We start from the raw sequence: 21706 nt of genomic DNA, 5'->3' as shown, positions 1-21706 counted from the left end.
TGAAAAGGGAACTTCGATAAATATATCGCGGGCGATACAATTTTTATCAGCGGTTCATAAATTCGGGCTTACATCCAAATCGCTATTGAGGCAAAGGCGAGTCGGGTCGACACGTGCCCGGCCTGATAAATCTGTACTTTACACCCGTTTATCATTCCGAATTATTAAAAACGGTAAAGCGTGTGTTTTATACGTGTCATAAAATCGAGTATCGATGACGTTGTATTACGAAAATGCCTACGCTACTTGTGAAAATGCAAGCGATTTGGTTAAATATAGATCTTTGCCCGGTTACATATTAGTGGATAGGATACATTTTTGGTCTCCTTTTTGAGATCGGACACATTCCTTTTTGTGATTTTTGTTTTCCTTTTTTGATCTTTTTGACATTTATTTAATGCCTGAGGAGTAAGTAGTTTATCACGATTATTATCATAGTTTAAAATGATTTATCAGTTTTAAGATCCTATTTGTTTTTGCAATAATTCCTTCTTCATCATTGATTACAATATATTCATACTCAAATTTTATTTATTTTCTAGAAAAATATTACAATTAAGATTAATTAATAGATTGTGAAGTTAATTATAATACATTTCATATAATATTACGGAAATTTGAAACAATTGTTAGTTGTGAGCAGAAAAATTAAATGTAATGTAATGAAAAAATATGATGGAAATGTGGGTATTACTTATACCTTCCTTCCAGGAGATAACCATGAAAATTACACACTCCACATGCTCCTATATTTTTTCATTTCGTTCCGCATCTTATATCCCTTTATGAGGCGTGAAATGTTATTTTATGCGCGCTGTATTAAGATTCCGTTATCGCTCGAAGTTATTTCAAGCGGGAAGTGGAGAAAATCGGATAAATTTCCATATTGAGGCCTCTATCGACGGCCTATTACAGTTCCATTGTGCGAGTGATGTATGCTTTCCTACAACTTCAAGGAACGCCGCGCCGTGGCATGTTAGCTTCACAACACGTCACGGTGATTGATTGAACATTTCGTGAATTTCCAATATTGTGTAAAAAGCTGTTCGGAGCGTGCATTTTCACGATGCAAATAAATTGTTACGTTCTCGCTAACGTTATTTAAATTATTCCATTATTGAATAGTTATTGTAAGGTGTTTGACTATATTAAAAGACTATGGACTTAGGTAAATTCATTTAAATTGGTATCATATTATGTTAATATACATTATGAACTTCCTTTAATACCTTGCAATAATTATTGAAAATAATTTGTTTGTACAATTTGAAATGATAAAAATTTATGCGAGCTTAAATACTCTTATAAAAGTAAGCATTTTTTACTAATAGTGAAATTTAAAATGTATAGAACCTGAGAATTAATATTAAGAGCCCACAGAAACTCCCAATATACAATAACCCGTTCAATTATACGTTCACCCGCTTAGTTTATTCAAAACGTACACAAATGAATGAGGAAATTAAAAATAAACAAAGCGAGATCTAACCAGATATATGTACAGCCTACAGCGTTATACCTATACAACATCACAAAGTACTAATTGATGGCTGGGTACGGTTGTAGGGCTAGGGTGGCTCTACGCTCAGTGGCATGTACTGTTAATATTAATATTTATGTACATAACTAGCTTCCACCGCATTGTGTGGATAAAATATTCGTGTAATTAAGTTGCATTAAACTCACGTATTTATGTATGTATTATGTATATGTCCACTTGATATTACGTTACATAGAGTAGGTACGTAGATATATGTACTAAAATCTATATATTTGTAGAAGTTTTAAACTATGCTGATTTGCCTCATGTATATAAAAAGTCGACTAGATTGAGTGTTATTGTGATTTTCTATGTTTGTACTCTTCAAAATAAGTGCAAATAGCTTCTTTAAAGCTTGCGTGACGTGACTTCGCCGTTGAAACAAGTTTCATGGACATCTCGCGATAGTGCCTACTTCTCATCAAGTAGCCCGTTACACTACTCCTTTCATTTAAAATGTGCACAACAATTTACATCCCATTTTGATGATATTATTATAATTATGGTTACGCTTGGATGGATTATATTATGCCTATAGATATTATTCTATCTACGTTGTACTATATTAGAATTGTCAATAAAGATGGATCTATTATGCGAGGTTGGCGCAGAGCGTGGTCATAACGCATCGTCCCCGTTACGTCGTAAGACAGGTATAAGCCATTAGGGAATAATAAAACACCCTTATCGGGCCATTAGATGCTCGTAAAATAACAGTTAGTCATATAATAACGTTATGGATGTTAATAACCGTGTTTTTCCGACGAGATTGTGTGAGAATGGCTCGTTTTCTAATAACCAACGCAGACATTTAGATAGAAATAAGTAATAACATAACGATATGGTTTACTAAATAAGAAAATTGTTATTGAAAACATTATGAAGTAAAAAGGAGGTCGAACTGATATGGTTTGAGTGAGGAGGTACCACCGTCGTCACACCTATTTGTAATTTTGTTTTCTTGGGTTGGGAAAATGTGGATTTGTGTGCCTGTTAACTAATAAGTTATGGAAGCTGAGCGTCGACGAAAGAATCGAAAAGTCTATTTCGCGAACGAATTAATAATTATATTTAAATTTTACACAAACTTGTAACAAAAAAATATATATATGATAGGTAGAGTAGTAGAGTAGATAGAAAGAGTCACTTTCCGCGATGGAGGTGAACTGTTTTCGTCAGCGTTGACAGTTCCGCAAAGGCACGATGCAGCGTAAGCACCGTGTAGGGTTGGCGCAATGCAGCCTTAACGTGTGGGACTGTCCCTTACAACTAATAAAATAATATTATGGTATTTGTTTTTTCTATGGGTCTGGTTACAAATATCCATGGACAGCAGCGCCTACTTATCTTAAGATGGAATGGATGCTCGTTTGCTACATCAACCTCACAAAAAACATAATATTATAGCAAGAACTTCAAAAGCTTCCAATTTATTAATGAGGTAGCTTTATAAAATATTAGTTCATAGTTAATTAACAGCACAGTTAAAACTGAAGTTCAATAACTTTTACCAAATCATTACATCTTTAAACCTAAATTCTGAATTCTCTAGCACCAGTAAAATTATTGAATCCTTGATGGCAAATATTATTGATAATATTTTTATTTACTTAATATTCACGGTCTCACACAAAGTCAAGTTTAATAAGTTTTAGTATTTCATCGAGTAAACATTTTGTTTGTTCTTACAAATATTGAAAAAGTTCAAAGTTATCGGTGTTCACAGTTGGATACATCTCATTTTATAATAATACATTTTGATAGACGATTTAGTTTTTTACTCGCTTCATTTGTTTGTGTAAATCAGCTAAATTGTAAATATAACCAGAGTTTATGCGAGTAAGAGAGGTAATATAAGAGCAAAAACCTGCGCGACAGTCAGCGGCAGTTTTATTTAGACGTCAGTCGCTACAGGCTGCAACTGTCGCTGACCGTTGCCGCTTGTCGTCAGCACAAGCAGCAGCAGCAGCAGAAACAAAACACGATCACCAGCGGCGGCGGCGATAGCCAACGACCGTCGCCGACGGTCGCCAGTCGCCATCGACTTGTCGCATAACAGCCGCCGTCATGTCGCTGGTGCGGGCTGTCGCTCGTGTGTTACCTTCCCTTAGTTTACATGTCATTTTTGTTTAGTAGCAGAAATCGTAAAATAATAAAACTCACGCTAATATATTTATCTACTAGTTTTTGGTACTCGGTTTACGTTTGATTATTCAATTTAAGTTAGAATCCTTAGTCGGGTTCGTTGTTCTTATAGGTTTTCATTATTCTCATGAGACCTGTGCAATTATTCGAGATAAAGAGTTAATAAGAAATTCAGTAAGCAACTTAAATGGCTGCTAATTTTCTTAAACATCCATTTTTAAAGTAACTTTAGTAAGGACTAATCAGTAGGATACTTGTAGTAATGTAAACAATGTACCTACTGTACGTTGCAAAACTCTGAACAAAATTTGTTCGCAGCAACTTAGCCAATTTACTCATAACAGTTACCGTTTATTAGATGAAACATTGTCATTGTCGGAAAAATACAAAAATACATAACTCTGTTACGAATGCTGAAACACGGCAGCCATCCGTCATAGTTTTATTCTGGTGCAAAAGTTTTAATGAACGGCGGCATTTTAGGTACCTCATTGCGACTTTAAAATCCCCTATAAAACAAACAAGTATCGTTCCGCCCCACGGCCACGGGCGGAGTGTGTCGCTGCGCATAAATACTACGGAACAATCACTGTAAATACAGAGCTACACACAGGTATCCAGATACACCGCTCGCTGTACTAGACAACGGAAAATTGACAGATAAATCAGTTCCGAAATATTTTAAACAGTGCTATTGGTAAAAAGTCAGTTTTACACTGGTGTGCATAAATACTAAGGAACAATCACTGTAAATACAGAGCTACACCCAGGTATCCAGATACACCGCTCGCTGTACTAGACAACGGATAACTGATCGATAAATCAGTACCGAAATATTGTCAACAAATGATACTGTGCATAAATATGACAGAATAACCACTGTAAATACTGAGCTACATACACGTATCCAGATACACCACTTGCTAAGTATAGCAAGTCAGTCAATAAATTACTTTCTATATGTCTGATATCAAAGTTAAGATAGTAATTTATTCGTCAGTTTATATTTAGTAACTCATGGGAAAACTGACGAATAAATTACTATCTTAACTTTAATATCAGTCATATTGTCCAAAAGTCCGTTTTACATCACAGATCAATCTCCGTAATTATAGAACTACTCACCGGTATCCAGATACACCGCTCGTTATATAAACACTGTTTGCGGCCAACGGAAAACCTGCAAACAAACAGTAACGACGTAAATATTCAATGTTATTTTTGGTATAAATTTGTGTAAACGATAGAACAATTACTGTAAGTACAACGCACAGGTAGAATCTTGAAAAGTACAGTATGATTTAAAGTTAACGCTAAATGATTCAGATTATTCTGAAATGAACTGGTCACATCTTTCATAGGACAGATAACAATGGGTTTCTAGAAAGGTCGTAGAATTGCGACATTTATCAGTCAAAGGTTGATGGAAAGATTGAAATGTTGCAGTGAGCAATGAATATCATAAAACTTTTTTTACAACTTTTTATACCACAAACAGAACTTATCAATATGATTTCCGTTTAAGCAATATCCGGGTAGCGAAGCATCGGAGGTTTTTACATATACGCCCACGTAGACGCTATTGATTTTGTCTGTGTTAGGGGGACAGCATGATAATCATATTATATCGTATTTTAATATATTGCGCAAGGGATGCTTTCATTTCATACGTACATGTATGCATTTGTACACTGACCTTGGAGGCAACCCTTTTCGATCAATGCGATGCCCAGTTTGAAGGGGCCCGTTTAAAGGGGAAGGAAATACTTGCAATAGAACTCAATTTCGCGATGTAATAAAATATTTTGATTAAAAATCAAGATCAAGGGCGAGCGGTGCTTGCAATTATTTTGAAAATACACTGGGTATTGACCAGTCCGTGTAGTGGAGTTTTTGTGAGCTGTGAGAGATAAAAATATCTAAGTTTTAAATGTGAGTGTTACTGTGATGTTGTTAGTGTTGTATATTTTGTTATTCATTAACTAAGTTTACTAAATTATTATATTAGTGTTAGATATCTCTAAAAAAATATCCAAAAATGTTTATAATGTGTAACTTAATTTATAAACATGGAACAACAACAAGGACTTCTAGTAAATCACAAATATCCCAACGGAAGAAGGAAACGTCTTAAGCCGAGTTAATGTATTATTATCGGTTATCAATCAAAATATAACAGCAATAATAACCTTTTCTTGACAGTCGGGTAACAAAATATACACAAACGTAACAACATATCAAACTTATTGAATGATAAATAAAGTATAAAATAATTTTTGGTTACCAATATCACTCGAAACATTTCTAAAGCTTACTCATTCAAGTATACTGACAGGTTTAGGTAAATTGTAAATTTATAATTATTTCAGTAAACATTTTGAAGGTTTTGTCACGTCACTCAACTGTCTACACCTGTATCAGAACTTTCGACTATTGTGCTCTGAAGGTTGTCTACCTTCGATTCAAGTTCAAAATCCAGCTTTCAATCTGACCTTGGATTTTTTAGGTCCGCAGAATTTATAGATTTTTCTGACAAATTAAACGGACTTGACTATTTTTGGATGCACGTGATTTTTGAAACATTATGCTTATAAATCATAGTTTTGTAAATCATTTTCTAATAATTGTGGCAGGCGTACATTTTCGAGATCGTGCCAGATTTTTTTAGTAGTAATTTGAAAAGATTTTTTTAAAAAATGATTATATTACCACTAACATAACATGATGTTGTATTGAATTCATATTGACTATTTACTATACTATACTTTCTATAATAATATTTTAAGTAATGATGTATCAATGAATGTTAGATAATTTTAAATTGTAAGAGACTACGAATGGATTTATTTCACTCATTAAACCAACATATATTATTTATCATTTGTGTACAACAGAAACCAATTAATAACAAGTTTAACCCTATACTTGGCAGAGAATTTTATCCTAAAAAAATTATACTTTTGCTACTTCCCTGCGTTAATTGGGTTATAAGGATATTAGGAAAAATAAAATAAAAAATCTCTGAATTTCAGTTTTCAGAATATAGTATGTGTCTTTAAATGCACACCGCCAAGTACTCACTAAACTAAGAAATAATCAAAAAATATAAAAAATATCATACATTTTGAAAATACTAAAGATAAAAGTCTCGGAAGTTATGACATGTCAACAAGTTTTGAGATATTTTAGTTGAGTTGAGAGATTAGAAGACCTCCTCCCAAAAAAACACAGTACCCACATAAAGCGACTCGAAACTTTTTGAGTGGCAATATTTTTTGTTTACCGCTGTTCCCATGACGAAACAGCAACCGGGAATTACAAACGAAGATGTCCAGGATCTGTGTGGACAATACCAACAATGGCCTATCACATTTGTACGCTATAAAGCGACTTGTCTGTTTAGACCTGCATCCATGTTTCCGTTAGAATGTTGTATTAAATTTGAGCATATGATTGGACTTTATTCCACTTGTTTGAAGGATGTGGTAAGAAGATATACTTTTCTGAGGCATTCCAGCTTAGCCTTCAGGGCTAGTGGCGCATCTATAGCCGACCTCAAGTGGGAATTTGGTCTTATCTGGGATTGATATTGCAGATGTTCTGGAATCATCATTATTGGAGATGTTTACATTTTTGACAGAAGACGCTATTGATTGGACGGGACTTGAGTTCAGGGACGTCTTTATGAGACCTAGACATCTGAAATTCATCTTTCTAGAGATTTGCTGGATTCTACATCCGATTTAATTACGCAATTTAGACACCAAAGCTAGAATTTTTCGGCCTCCAGTCATCTGAAAAAAATATTGCAAGCTAAGGACTGGGAATTTAGTGGAAACGGGGAAATATTAATTTCAGTCATGAATTATAAAAAAAAAACTCTGTCTGAACTTTGTTCACCCAACCCCCTACCTTATGTGCAGAACCTTAGTATATAGTAGCAAAGTTGGCAGTGTGCATTTAAAGACACAATATTGACAAACAGTAATATTGTATGTCGTTGGCCGTGTGCATTTTAATGCACACATAACAAAAGTCATGAATTACTATATATTCAAAACATTATATCTCAAAAAAATATCACCAAAACATTGCATAAAGCTTGCAGAAAGTAAGATTATATAAATTTCGTACATATAACTTAATTTCATTCAGATAAAATAAGATTCTTAGAGAGCGTTGCGCAGGCGCTGAATGACGGCTCGCTATTTTGTTTACCATTTACAATGTGTGAACGAGACAGATATTGATTTCATTTTCTGACATAAAGAAACGTTTGCTAATTCGCTTTCAGTTATTATTAGTAAGATTCGATGTCGCATTATCCGAAAAAAAAATCTGATTCTAATGTGCATTTAAGTGCACAATGTCAAGTATAGGGTTAAACACATTCGTTTGAATCACGTCCATAACATGTCTACAACACACACTGCTTGTCAAATTATTGAATTAGCGGTTCGCGGCTTTGGGGCGAAAATTAAACGTAAAGTGCCTACAAATCAACGCCATTTTCCCTGTGTATTCATTAAATATTAACAAACTTTCTAAGCATGTGTTCTTGACTGAACGCAATGATTTTCTTGTGTTACGATACGAGGTACCCCTTTACAACTGCGAACGCTACACCTAATTACTAATCGTGATTACACATGTGCCACTTCAGGGTATTAGCAGATCGTTAGCGAGAAACAGGAAGCGATAAAGCAAGAAAATCGTAATATTAATAAAAAAGAGATAAATGTATTGTTTTCTTAAGCATTAACTAATCGTACACAAATGTCTCATGAGGATATAAACAGATAGCTAACGAGAAAATAAGAAGCGATGTGAGTAAGATAATCGTAACATTATTAAAAAAAAAATACGATCAATTTTTTACTCGTTTTTGCAATGTTTTAAGGCAAAACAGAACGGATTTCATTAAAAATTGCCCAGTAAATCGCGTTCGAGCGAATGTTTTAATTGCAACTTAATTTTGAATTGGTTTACATCACCGTTTCATTATTAACCTAACTAACCTGGAATTAAGTTAAATATAAATGCGCCGTATTGTAATGTTAATGAATAATCTTTTATCGTCTGTTCGCTCTTTGTAGTAACGTTCCGATAACCCTGTCTGCTTAGAATATAATTAAAGCAAGTTAATCTAAAACATTCTCCGAGCTCATACAAAATGCATCCGGCGGGAGGAGGCGCCGCGAAAGACGCTTAGTGGCTTCTTTGGTGCTGTATTGAATTTAAAAGCTACTTAGGTATCAGACTGAAGTAAGTAAGTAACAAGGTAGTATATTTATACTTCATTACCATTAACTTTTACTCTTTTATTGCCAAATATTTTTTTCTATAGAACATTAAATCTTACAAGTCTATCATGCAAGTCTTGAAGGGGTTAGAATTCATTGTGGTTCCTGCCACACCAATTTCTGTCTAATAAAAGTGTTGAGCTCTGTTATTTCCTAAAAATAATTTTATTCTTTTACAAAAACTATTATCAATATACATACACACATTAAATTAAACCTAAAATATATTTAATAGTTGAACATGGATATTTAGTATCAAGAATAATTATCTACTACCGCTTATATTTTCTTAGGTATTCTAATACAAAAACAGATCAGCTTTTTGTAATATACTAATGCAAATTGCTTGCTTTAGTTACTTCATTAAATTTACAGACTAAGTGTTTTTGGCAGCTCAAAAACCTTTTACACTTTATTAAAATTAACTTTTTACAGGTTATTGTTTTACTTCGGGATGTATTTCTATTTATTATCACGATTAAATATGTAGAAATTAAACTAGCGAGTTTGATTCTAAATTTTCGTATTTTGTTAAATAAATCAGTAGTCCGAAAACATAAGGCGGCAAGCTGCTTACTAATGAATTACACAATAAATTAACTACAAGGTAATCTGTCCTTCCAATCGGCAAACAAAGCATACATTTGAATAAAATATTCGCAAAACACATGCAAATCCGCGCAGTATATTCCAAACAAAGTCGCGTGACGTCGCTAGCGGCCTATAAATTATTGCCGTGGATTTGAGCGTCTTTAGCGTAATTAAGACACGTTTAGACTAGCGAGCGAAATGAAATTAGCGTAAATCACATCAGCGCTAGGATTTAGTGAGACGCTTGAAGCAATCGAATCAGCGCTTCGTGTGGCTTTGCCGTTTGTAACGAGGCGTGACGTTGTTTTGATAGTGTAGGTAACGTTGTTATCCTTAAATAACATTCTTCGAAGATATGAGGAACGATAGCTCGTATTTAGTTTACTACTTTCGTTGGGGTTTTTAAGCTCCAAATTTTTGAAACCATAATCTTATTCGAAATAATGTATTACTATAGCAGCTATGATGATGATATTTTCTTGTCTTATACAAAATTATGTAACATATTTCATTTGCCCAAATACGTTAACAAAGTCTTAGTCAGTATGGCGTAGCAAGAAGTAGAAGACACTACGACGTAGATTCTCGTAGTGCTACACTACGAGAATCTACGTCGTAGTGTCTTCATTTTTTCGCCTGGAATGTAATATTGTTCACATTTTTTTCATCTTTGCCATTGAAATTTATTACAAATTAATAAATAATTAAGCATCTAAAGTTTCAAGTGGCGTTTCTTTATTTGTTAAAAAATAATAACGGTATTAATAACAAATGATAATAATAAAAGTAATTATAGATTTTTTAATATTTAACATAATTTTTATAGCAATTTTAATAGTGTATGTGTCATTCTAGTAAACTTATATCTCTGAACCTGAATAATGAAGTAAGTAACAAAAACGCTACTTTATATGTAAAATTATCAGTAAAAAAATAAATTATCGACAGACAAGTAATTTCAACATAGATTATTAAACGTCTTTTCGTTACAAAACGAAGTATTAGACTTTCCTAGCATTAGGTCTACAACAAAATGATAATAAAAGAACGCCATCTTATATTAAAAAGAAAAGCAGTAGCAAACAAAAAAATCGAAGCACTAATGGAAAAGTAATACCGATGGCGGTATTCGATGCAAAAATTCGCGATATTTCTTCGCAATACAGCCTCGATATTATAATGTCTGCCGAGGGATTTAATAAGTAAAATCCGAATTCAATACGCGAGATAAGTTTCGATATTTTACGACGTGAAGTCGTACTTGAGTGTCTTTACAAAAGTTATCATAGGATTTCGAATTGGTTATCTTTATATTATATTTGAATGTGACCAAAAAATATAGTGGAATTGAGAATCTCCTCCTTTTTTGGAGTCTGTTAAAATTGATTTAAATAACTTATGAAAAAGAATATAAGTTGTTGATGTTTCTCTTAAATACTCAGCCCACTACATTGTATCCTGACCGTGCTAGGATCGTGATAGAAAAAATCTTTATGTATATATAGACACGTATGTATATTATAAAATAGGAAGTCTTACACCAGTATTGACATCAAAATATTTCACTAAAGATAGAAGCTAAAAATTGCATTATGACTAATTCGCTAATTAAAATAATTTTGTGTACGTTGACAATTAAGAACACATATTACACTGCGTATTTCAATACAACTTTGTCAAAGTCCTTAAAAACTTTTAACGAGAGTTTAATCTCATTCTGTGAGAGAAAGTGCAAATGCGAGAAGATTTGGGCAATGTCTTCATTTCCTGGTCCAACGCAATCCGGATTACAACTTAACCGTACTTTTGCTGATATAAATCTTTTAACACTCGTTCTGGGAATGCAAGAGCGATTACCGCTGTTAGGGACCAACGCGTAATCTTAAACGTTGTGTAACTTTATATCATTTTGTGCTCGGTAATTATGATATATTACTTCAGTTTTCATTATAATAATATCATGATTTAATCCTGAGCGCTTATATTAATCTTTATCTGTTTATTTTTTGGAATTATATTAAATTATAATCTATATCACTACAGAACAACTTTTGTTAATTAGAGTAAAATAAATAATTTAAACTACGAAAGGGAACTTTTAGTGTATGTGTAATAATTTTATGGTTATGTGTAATAATTGTATTTATCAAAATAATCAAATAAGTTATCATCATTATCAAAGCTACGTATGAACACAGTTATGAGGAAACTGGTGCTAAGTGTTTAACGCACAAAACCATTAAAATAAAATAGTTACTAGCAAAAGATCCATAGCTTTCATAAAGTAAAACGAACTTTCTCAAACACTAACTTACGTTATAAAATAATATTCATCGAGGCGCAACTTCTATAACTAAATTGCTCGTTTAAAGTGAGATTCAAGTTCATTACTCAAAATTAATAATCCGCCAAATTAATTTAAATTCAAACTTTATCCAATCTTCGGACTACGGGGTACGCCTGAATCTCTAATGTACAGGCGGTGGTTGCGGTCCGCCATTTTAAAATAATATTTTTTTATTTAGTTTTCTGTGCACATAAAATATTAACTATTCCTTTTTATTCCTATTAATAAACAAGAAAAACTTAAGTTTATTAGACGAAATCTCTATGTTCCATATAACGTAATTTTATATAAATTGTTATTTAAAATGGATTTATCTCAATATATTCATGGTAACAAATTGATATTAAAGAGATTTCATTTTATTATATTGAAGTTTTTATACAAATTCCATCTGAGAACTGTATTTGAAATCATTACGGTTTATAGACGAATTTATTATTTTGATGTCATAGCAAAATATTTTTTGTTATATACTTGATATAATAATATTATTTGTTATTGTTTATACTTATGCAGCGCCTTCTTTAGTAAAAGAAAATATTTTTTTCATACCTTTCAAATAGGAATTATAGAAAAGTAGACGCAAAGCCGTCGACGAAACCTAGCATAAAACCTGCAATAGTATTTTACAAAATTAAAATTTAATTTACATTTCACTACAAGTTACGGTAAATGATCTAAATTGGATTTTTTGCAAAGAAATTTACATTTAGCGGTATTTAGATGACAGTTCAATTTACTTTTCAAGCTCTACAATTTTCGCGATAAGCATTTACTTATTAATTTTCGTCCGTGTAAGATATTTTTTTATTTTCATGAATAAAATTAAAATAAAAGCGCCTATTTATATTATTTGTGATTTAAGTGAAATTAAGGCAATTCTTTATTTTAATGAACAATTGAAATGAAAAATATTCGCTCATAAGGCTTATTTATTTTGAACGCCGTATTTTAAATCATTTATATATTTCATGCAAATATTTAGTCTCAATATTTATTTTAATTTATTTAATCCAATACCATACGTTTTATAGTTGACTAACATCTAAATTAAATTGGACCAGAGAGAAAAAATCCCAAACACAGTCTTATCTAAAATAAATGAAACACTGGTTTCAATAATATCGAAAATATAAGAAAACCTTCTTGTATTATTACCAACCCCCTGTATATATAAACACAAAGCACGAAGAAGGGTTGAATAAAGTAAAACTGCATAGTCACCTCCCTGAGGCGGTGTCAATAAATTACGGGTTACAAACGGAGTCGCGCTACTAAATTATAGTTATGCACGCCACATTTTAAACTAAGGCGAAATTAATAGCCGACACGCATCGATGCTTCTAACTGCTCACTAATTGGAATTTATCTGTTACGTACTACAATATAGTTATATCGTTTTTAATATAGGTACCATAGATTAGTAAATATACTTCGCCGCCTTGAAATTAAATGAAGCCACAAACGGCTTATTAGTAAGTTTTTTTTTTACCCGACTGCCAAGGAAGGGTTATGTTTTTCGCGCGTATCTTGTATGTTTGTCTTTCTTTATTTGATCCGATCTAACAAACGGCTGGATGAATTTCAGCAGTTAAAGTGTCATTATATTTGTCTCAATGACCCGAGTGTCCTTAGATAGGTGTTAGTAAAAAAAAATCAAAATGGCGGATTTCTGGCGCGAAATAGTAACACATTTAAAAAAAAAAGTTAACCGAACCTATCGAGTAGGGTATCAAATGAAAGGAAATTAAACGGAGATTATAAAAACATTTGTATATATATAAAACAGTAAGGTGACTGACTGACTGACTAACTAAATGACTTTTTCATTTTTCAATTCAATTCAATCAACGTACAGCCTAAACCAAGGACTTTACAGTTCTGAAATTTTGCACACAGGTTATCTATATAGCTTGAATAAGTACTAAGAAAGGCCTTTTGGAAATTCTACCCTTAAGAGGGTAAAATAGGGGAAAACAGTTTTTTTGAAATCCTTTAATTTTGAAGCAACTACTATAAAATTTTGTATTTGGCTTTCTGGATAAGAACAAGGACGCACTTAATTATCCCCCTCCGAAAAATCAACCCCGTAGAGGGTAAAATAAGGGTTAGAAGTTCATTTGAACTATCGTCAATTTTGAAGCAAACACTATGACATTTTGTATCAGGCTTGTTGGATAAAAATAATGAAATGCTACCTCTAACGAGGTAAAATAATGACCGAAACTTTGATTTACTGAAGTTATATATTTTATAGACCGTAAATGGTGAATTTTTTCGCGAAATAGTAACACGTTTTAAAAAAGTTAACTAAACCTATCGAGTAGGGTGTCAAAATAAAGGAAATTAAGAGGAGATTACACATACATTATATAATATATCTTATATATAAAATTCTCGTGTTAGTTACCGTACTCCTCCGAAACGGCTTCACCGATTTTCACCAAATTTTATATATAACGAAGTAACAGTAAAAAGGCGTGACGTCAGCACAGCTGACGTCATAATTATTGTTATGATGTTGATGAATGACGCGATGAAACCTTCGAAAGCAAACCACACGAGAATTGTTGAGCTTAGTTTATTCTTCGGGCAGCATAACGACGTCCTAAGGAGGTCCGCACTGTTCCACAGCTCGAGCAGTAACGTCCCGATGTCGCCAGTACGGCCCTTTTTATAGGACCGGCGCACGTGCACTTGTTTTCCTATTGAAGATGCAGGTAGTTTTACCTCAGGTGTTTAATCATTTCATTTTATAATAGGAGAACTGCCGTATTTGCTCCGACACGGCCATTCTGACAGGCGGCGCGTGCTCTGCGCCTGCCTGCGTTGTGAAGTTCAAACTCTCTAAGAAAATAATTTCTTTGAGGCAGGTATCTGTAAGCAACACATGTTGCCATTACAGGTTACAGATGGTGTTATAAAAGCGGCACATTAAGACATTTCCCATGCACCTGTCTTGTAAATAAATATGGGTCGATTTTATGAGTTCTATCCACAGAACTGTCATAATGTTTAGGTTATTTAAAGTTTCTCGGCGATCTGTGGTGAATACGTGTCTACCACGGCTCCACAAGGGGTCCCAATGGTATCTCATGGTTCCTTTGTGGATACATCATGGACCCATGGTTAGCACAGGGGTAACGCGTGGATAGCTCAGAGGTATCACTCTCCAGATTATGGTGTGTACGTGTCTGGTCACGGTTATACCCGGCTATCCATCAGTGTCTCAAGGTTCTCTTGTGGATACATCAAGGACCCGCGGTATAGCTCAGGGGTAACACATGACCAGCTCAGAGGTACCACTCTCAAGACGGTGTGACGCGGCATTGAAAACCCATTTTTAGCACAAGCGTAGCACATGACTAATTCAGAGATAACACTTTCGTAGATATTCAGAGAAAGCAAATAAATTGTTTTCGACTCACACTTTGTTCAGATGATGAATGCTTCTTGTCGTGGACCACTGACTACGTGTTTCCTCGACCATTCACTTGTAGTAAGTATTCTTTAATCCGTTGAGTGCTCCTTGTCCTGGACCACTTGGATTACGTGCTTTCTTCACCATTTACTTGTAGTAGGTATCTGTAAACACATTTCAATAAATCGTTAGAACACGAAAGCAAAAACTTTTTTTTTTGTTTTTTTTTTTTTTTTTCTTTTCTTCTCTTTTCTTTTCAAAGCTGTTATTACTGGTGACTATCTCCGACTCGGCCATCGTGACGAGTCACACGTCCTCGTGTGCTGTTCCTGTAAGTCAGATAAACAAACCGAATATTAAAATTTCTACTCGGCTAATCCTGATTAACTCGTATTAAGATTATTCGCTACCGAACACTACGGTATCGTATCTCCACATTGGAAACACCTTTATTGAACAGTTACACCAGTATCTCCATTGAGTAAAGTGTAAACTATCAAAATTGATTTAGAAATATGATAACCTTCACAAAAAAATTACAAGAAATAGAGTGTACCCGCAAGTTCATTCAAACACTAAATAATTCTCATTAAATAGTGATCACATTTTAGTGGCTTAATTCTTGAACTGTGAAGTACCCCAAGTACGTTAATCTTTTAAGAGCCCAAAGTCACTTACCGAAAATGCACTTACTAACTCACCGCCTTGGTTTTACCACAGTCAAAAAGTATCCTGCCTTATGGCCACCCGTATCATAGGCCACCCATTCCGTTTGCAGTCAACACAAGTCCAGTGTAGTTGCAATAACACCAATAAGCAGCTATAGTAGTTTCTTATCCTGTGAACACTCAAACATTAGGTGAACATTATAAAATTGAACCAATAGACCACACAAGTATCAAACGTGTCGCCCGTATGCAACAATGAAGCTGATCATAGGTCATTTTTCTGGGACGCCCTCTATCGATGTGCCAGGTGGAACCGCAGCTGATGATGTAGGCGAGATAGGAGCTTGTTCTGATCCCAATTCTGATAACGAAGTAACAGAGTAAAAAGGCGTGACGTCAGCACAGCTGACGTCATAATTATTGTTATGATGTTGATGAATGACGCGATGAAACCTTCGAAAGCAAACCACACGAGAATTGTTGAGCTTAGTTTATTCTTCGGGCAGCATAACGACGTCCTAAGGAGGTCCACACTGTTCCACAGCTCGAGCAGTAATGTCCCGATGTCGCCAGTACGGCCCTTTTTATAGGACCGGCGCACGTGCACTTGTTTTCCTATTGAAGATGCAGGTAGTTTTACCTCAGGTGTTTAATCATTTCATTTTATAATAGGAGAACTGCCGTATTTGCTCCGACATATACATATTCAGTAGGTCTGAGAATCGGCCACTATCTATTTTTTTACACCTAAGTGATAAGGGTTGTTCATCCTTAACATTTTTTTATTTATATAGCAACACAACGTTTGCCGGGTCAGCTAGTACATATATACTCGTATATACACATCGAGATGACTGTCTGACTAAATGTGTGAGTGACTGTGCCAGAGATCAACGCAAAGGGAAACCGCTAAACTTAAGCATGCTGGAATTTTACACATAGGTTCTTTATATAGCGTAAATGAACACTACGAGGATAAAATAAAATAGGATAATATTGTTTGAACATTTTTTGATTTTGAAGCAGACACCTACTATGAAACTTTGTATTTGGCTTTCTGGATAAAAATAATGAAATGCCTATTTCACTGCTTTTGGAAATTCTACTTCAGCCTTTTTGGTGCAGTCGGGTTTTTGATTTTTTAAATTAATTAATTCTTGACAAATAAAAACATTTTTAGAGAAAATTTACGAATAAATAACTAATACTGCGTAATTTACATAATAAATAAATAATTATTTCAAATATTTTAGGGACATTTTAGCACGGAGACGTGGCAAAACTTTTTTACGCATCTATTTCAATTCTCAAAACTGGGTACATTTTCTTGTTAGGAGTGAGTAATCTTTACTAATCTATGATAGGTACATACAATATTGCTTAAACGCGCATTGAAAATGTGTTAAAAATTACCTATACCTACTGTAATATAATATTACTATAAGCTCTAAACGACTTCTATACGATTATATCGCTCAGTAGAATATATACTGTTTCCAATTAATCTTTGCCAAGATAATTAATTAGAATCAGATTGGACGTAGACTAAACACGAATTACGTAAATTAAGTTTACGTAAAAATCATATCACGCTCTAATTGGCGCGGAGGCCCGAGTTTTGTCCCCTAAGAAAATATTGACTCGAGTCCCTTACATCTTGCTGTTGTTCAAAGCAGATTAATGTTTGTGCTAGGTTATTTGAACAGTTCTTCATAAAAATGGTCTAAACAGCGCTTAAATAAACAGGGGCTGTATCATTTGGATTGTTTTCCCGCGTTATCTCTTGTAATCCTTTTGAGGGATTGCGTTCGAAATTATTGCGCATTTTATTTGTTCTGAATGTTTTTGGTCTTTTGGTCTCGTTTAATCCGTGTGGCCGGATTTGGTCTTAACGATCTGTCACGTGTAGGTCCCAGGTTCGGTTACAGACCAAATATAAATATATTTTTACTTCGTTTTGGCTGTATCCGTGGTCCCTTAGCACAGAAACCTTAGTATCGAAAATAACAATAAGCGGTATTTTTCATAGTTATCAGCCGCTATGTGTACAGAAACTTCTTATGATTGAGATGCAAAATTCGGGTATTTTTTGTATATGAATTTGATGAATATCAGATCGGTGGTTCCTATACCGAAATAAAATTTAGATCCTTGTGCGCTACTGACAATAGTGTAGGTTTAAACAATATAAAAATACCGATGAGTGGTGCGCTGCTCCCTTCGGCGACCGGTTGTCCTTGATGCACACACACTCGCGACTCCTCAGGACCCCCGTAATAATATATAATATACCCAATATACGTCCTGTAACGAATTCCGAATGCCGACTGTCCGTATAATGTGTGTAATGTCAAAAACGTCAACATTCCAAATTTTGAATTTACTCTTTATCTAGTATTTAATATCAGTATTTCAGCCGGTCTCAAATACTGAGCAGAATTAAATTTAAGAACATGCTATGGACTAAAACAACATATATTTTCAAAATTTCAAGACAAATTTAGTTTCCTCGCATTTGTTTTAAATATATTTGCATGAAGAACTATGATTAAGTTCATGCATTATTCCAGTGTAAGCTTTATGAAATAATCTTTCATGAACACTAAAGGATTCATAACTTCTATAAGTCGGATTTATTCGTGATTTATTGCACTATCTCATCATACTTGTAAAAGAGGGCGTTGAATTTTGTATTTTTAGTACATATTCATACAATGTATGCTTCATTTAATATTATATTTTATGTCCATAAATATAGTAAACTTGAGTTGTTAAGTTTACGTCTGTCTCTCTCTTTAAATCCAAATGAAAGTATAAGTATGTTTAAAATTTTTACGTTCGAGGTTCGTAAAATTTGTAAGATGGCAAAACATAGGATTTTATCCTATTTACTCTATATCCTTTAATCTATTAGAATCTTGGAAACGGCTGAGTTTATATAAAGGTAATTTTTGTACTCGTAACACAAATATCTTAGAATATAAAGACGCTTTCGGCTCTCAAAGCCCCACAGAAGGATTTCCTGTGTCATGGGTGCCATGGACACACATAAACCTAGACTCCGAAACGGAAATCTAAATTCATCATTAAGTTATGTATCTGGCCAGAAATCGAACCCGGGACCTTATGCACATCAGACCAGTGTTGTGACCGCTCCGTTACGAGAGTCATATATAAACTTATAGGTTTTAAAACTACACACACGAAGACGCAATCTTATATCCGACTCCTATATCCAATATCACGAAGTACTAGCTTAACTTCCAAGAACTCGCAAAATCTTACATTTCCCGTTACTACAAGGGAGAAGGAAGATTTGAAGTGTACCAAGGCGCTCTGTAAATACTCGGCTTTGTGATAGCAGGACGTAATCTCCGTTGTGGGGATTTTAATTACTTATTGGAAACTTGTGGCCGCCGGCTGTATGGGATCGTCTGCGTTATTAGGAGATTTCGAGACATCGCGATAAAGTTACTACTAACCACTACTAATGTTAAATGTCGAATGTTTCGCATTTACTGTAAATTAGGTAGATTTCTGGTGTTACTTGAAAAGAGTTAGGGACAATAATGGACGAAACCTGAACCCTACCATGCTTTACCAATACCAATTTTTATTTTCTTCTATTTATTTATCTGACATATACACCCTCTATAATAAAGTATCTTTTAATAATTTAATATTTCCTATATGTATAAATAATACCAATAATAGATTTTCTTCGTAATTAGTGCGTATATAAAGATATAAATTGTTTGTATATGATACATGTATAACTTGTTACAATAAAAATGTTATTCAAAATGACGGCATTATGACGCGATTGTTCCCTAGAATTTGTTAGTGCGACAAATTTAAAGAAATTGATGAGTATTAAGTGAAAACCAATGGTAAAAACCGGTATGTCAACATGACACAGGAAGTGATTTCGTGGCGGCGCGAAATCGACTTGAGGACATACATACAAACATATATAAGCTTATGTACTTCGCAAACATCTTGTAAGAAATTTTAACGCCTAGTGGATTACTCCCTTATCGATTTGTAGGCTCGCTCATTCAGAATAATGATGTTTCGAAATAGTTGAACCTTTAAGGGTTCATACAAGCTTGTGTGGTTCGACTGCGGTGTTACCAAAATACCTATTCATACTTTATTATAGCAGTATTATAATATGAAACTTTGAACATAATAATGCTGTATTCAGAATATATTCAAGATTCATAAAATAGGCGCATAATTATATGCAATGGATTTAGTACATACTAAAGTTAATCGACCTTATGGGTCCATCCCCATAGGATGGATTAACTTTATTATCATTCAAATGCGAATGAGTTTTTTGACTTCTTTGAAGGGCTTTTTCAATACTAGTGCCACGTGGTAGCGAAGGTACTGATTGGTAGTCAACTCGTCTAAGATGTTCTAAAATCACTGACCCTTCCACGCCTAACCTTTACTCATCCCATTCCCAATATATCATCAGCTTTACTGCAGGTCAGTTTATATCATAGACCGACGGTTGATGCGGTCTGCGAGCCTCCTCTTGCAGTCCGTGGTTCATTCTAGAACCGAAATTCTTGCTTGATATGTATGTTTTCTTGCGATATTTTCCTTCACCGTTAACGCAAGTAATAATATGTAGTGTGTGTAAGACTATAACTTAGGTTAAGCTTAGTATTAAGAGAGTTATAGTAAAGACATCATCTAAGACGTCTCTCAATACAACACGAGCCTGCTTCTTTCACTACATGGCGACCCTGCCAGGATCCTACACACACTATAAATAATATTAATTTCTAATACGAAAAAATACAGTATTCAATCTTAGATAACAGTGTTACAGGCCAAAACTGAACGAAGACTATATAAGTACACATTAATACCTTAACTACTACCAAGTAATACCCCTATCAATGATCAAAGCTCACCAAGCCTTAAATAAACAGACCAAAAGACGCACATCGTCTCGTATTTAGTTAACACTCCGATAAATAGCATGTTTAAATTAGTGTACTTAAGCTAGAGATGGCGATCTGAGATCGATTAATCGAAGAGTCGATCTTTTGAAACTAAATAATCGATTATCTTAATCGATCTCCAGTTATGGATCGATTCAGTGAATCGATCTTTCATCCTGGAAAATCGATTGATCTTTTCGAAGTTTGAATGTGTTATAGATATTTTTTCTGGCGTATTTCAGTACTTGTGCCTGATGACCTATTTTCGTTATCTTCCCTTATTAGTTGAAAAGTATATAAGAAGATAGATTTTTAGAGAATCGATTCTTTGGGCCTCGTGAATCGATTCACTTCGAAACTTCGATTCGAATCGATTCAAGAATCGATCTTTTTCGGAAAGAATCGCCATCCCTAACTTAAACACAGTACGGTGGCAATGACTTCTTTCAATAGACGAACAAACATTAGCATCGGGCTTTGATCTGAGACGACCATTTTGAATCGACGTGAGCCCTTAATTAAGTTCAAACAAGCGCCAAGTCGATCGAGTTACGCCACAACGTAGCTAATTTCGCGAATTTACAGGTAAATTGCTTTCGATAAATAGGTATAATCCGCGCCAAACTGCTAGTCCGCTCTGAAGTTTTTGCGAACAGGTGTAGTCATAATTTGCTACGGCGACGCGACTCATTTCTATATTCAGAACGGCCTAGCAATTTGGCGCGGACTA

This window comes from Epargyreus clarus, unplaced genomic scaffold, assembly GCF_041222505.1.
Source record: "Epargyreus clarus isolate Ecla_fem2 unplaced genomic scaffold, WU_Ecla_fem_2.2 ptg000018l, whole genome shotgun sequence".
NCBI lineage: Eukaryota > Metazoa > Arthropoda > Insecta > Lepidoptera > Hesperiidae > Epargyreus > Epargyreus clarus.
The sequence above is the reverse complement of the archived record's forward strand: the minus strand, read 5'-3'. Positions refer to the sequence as shown.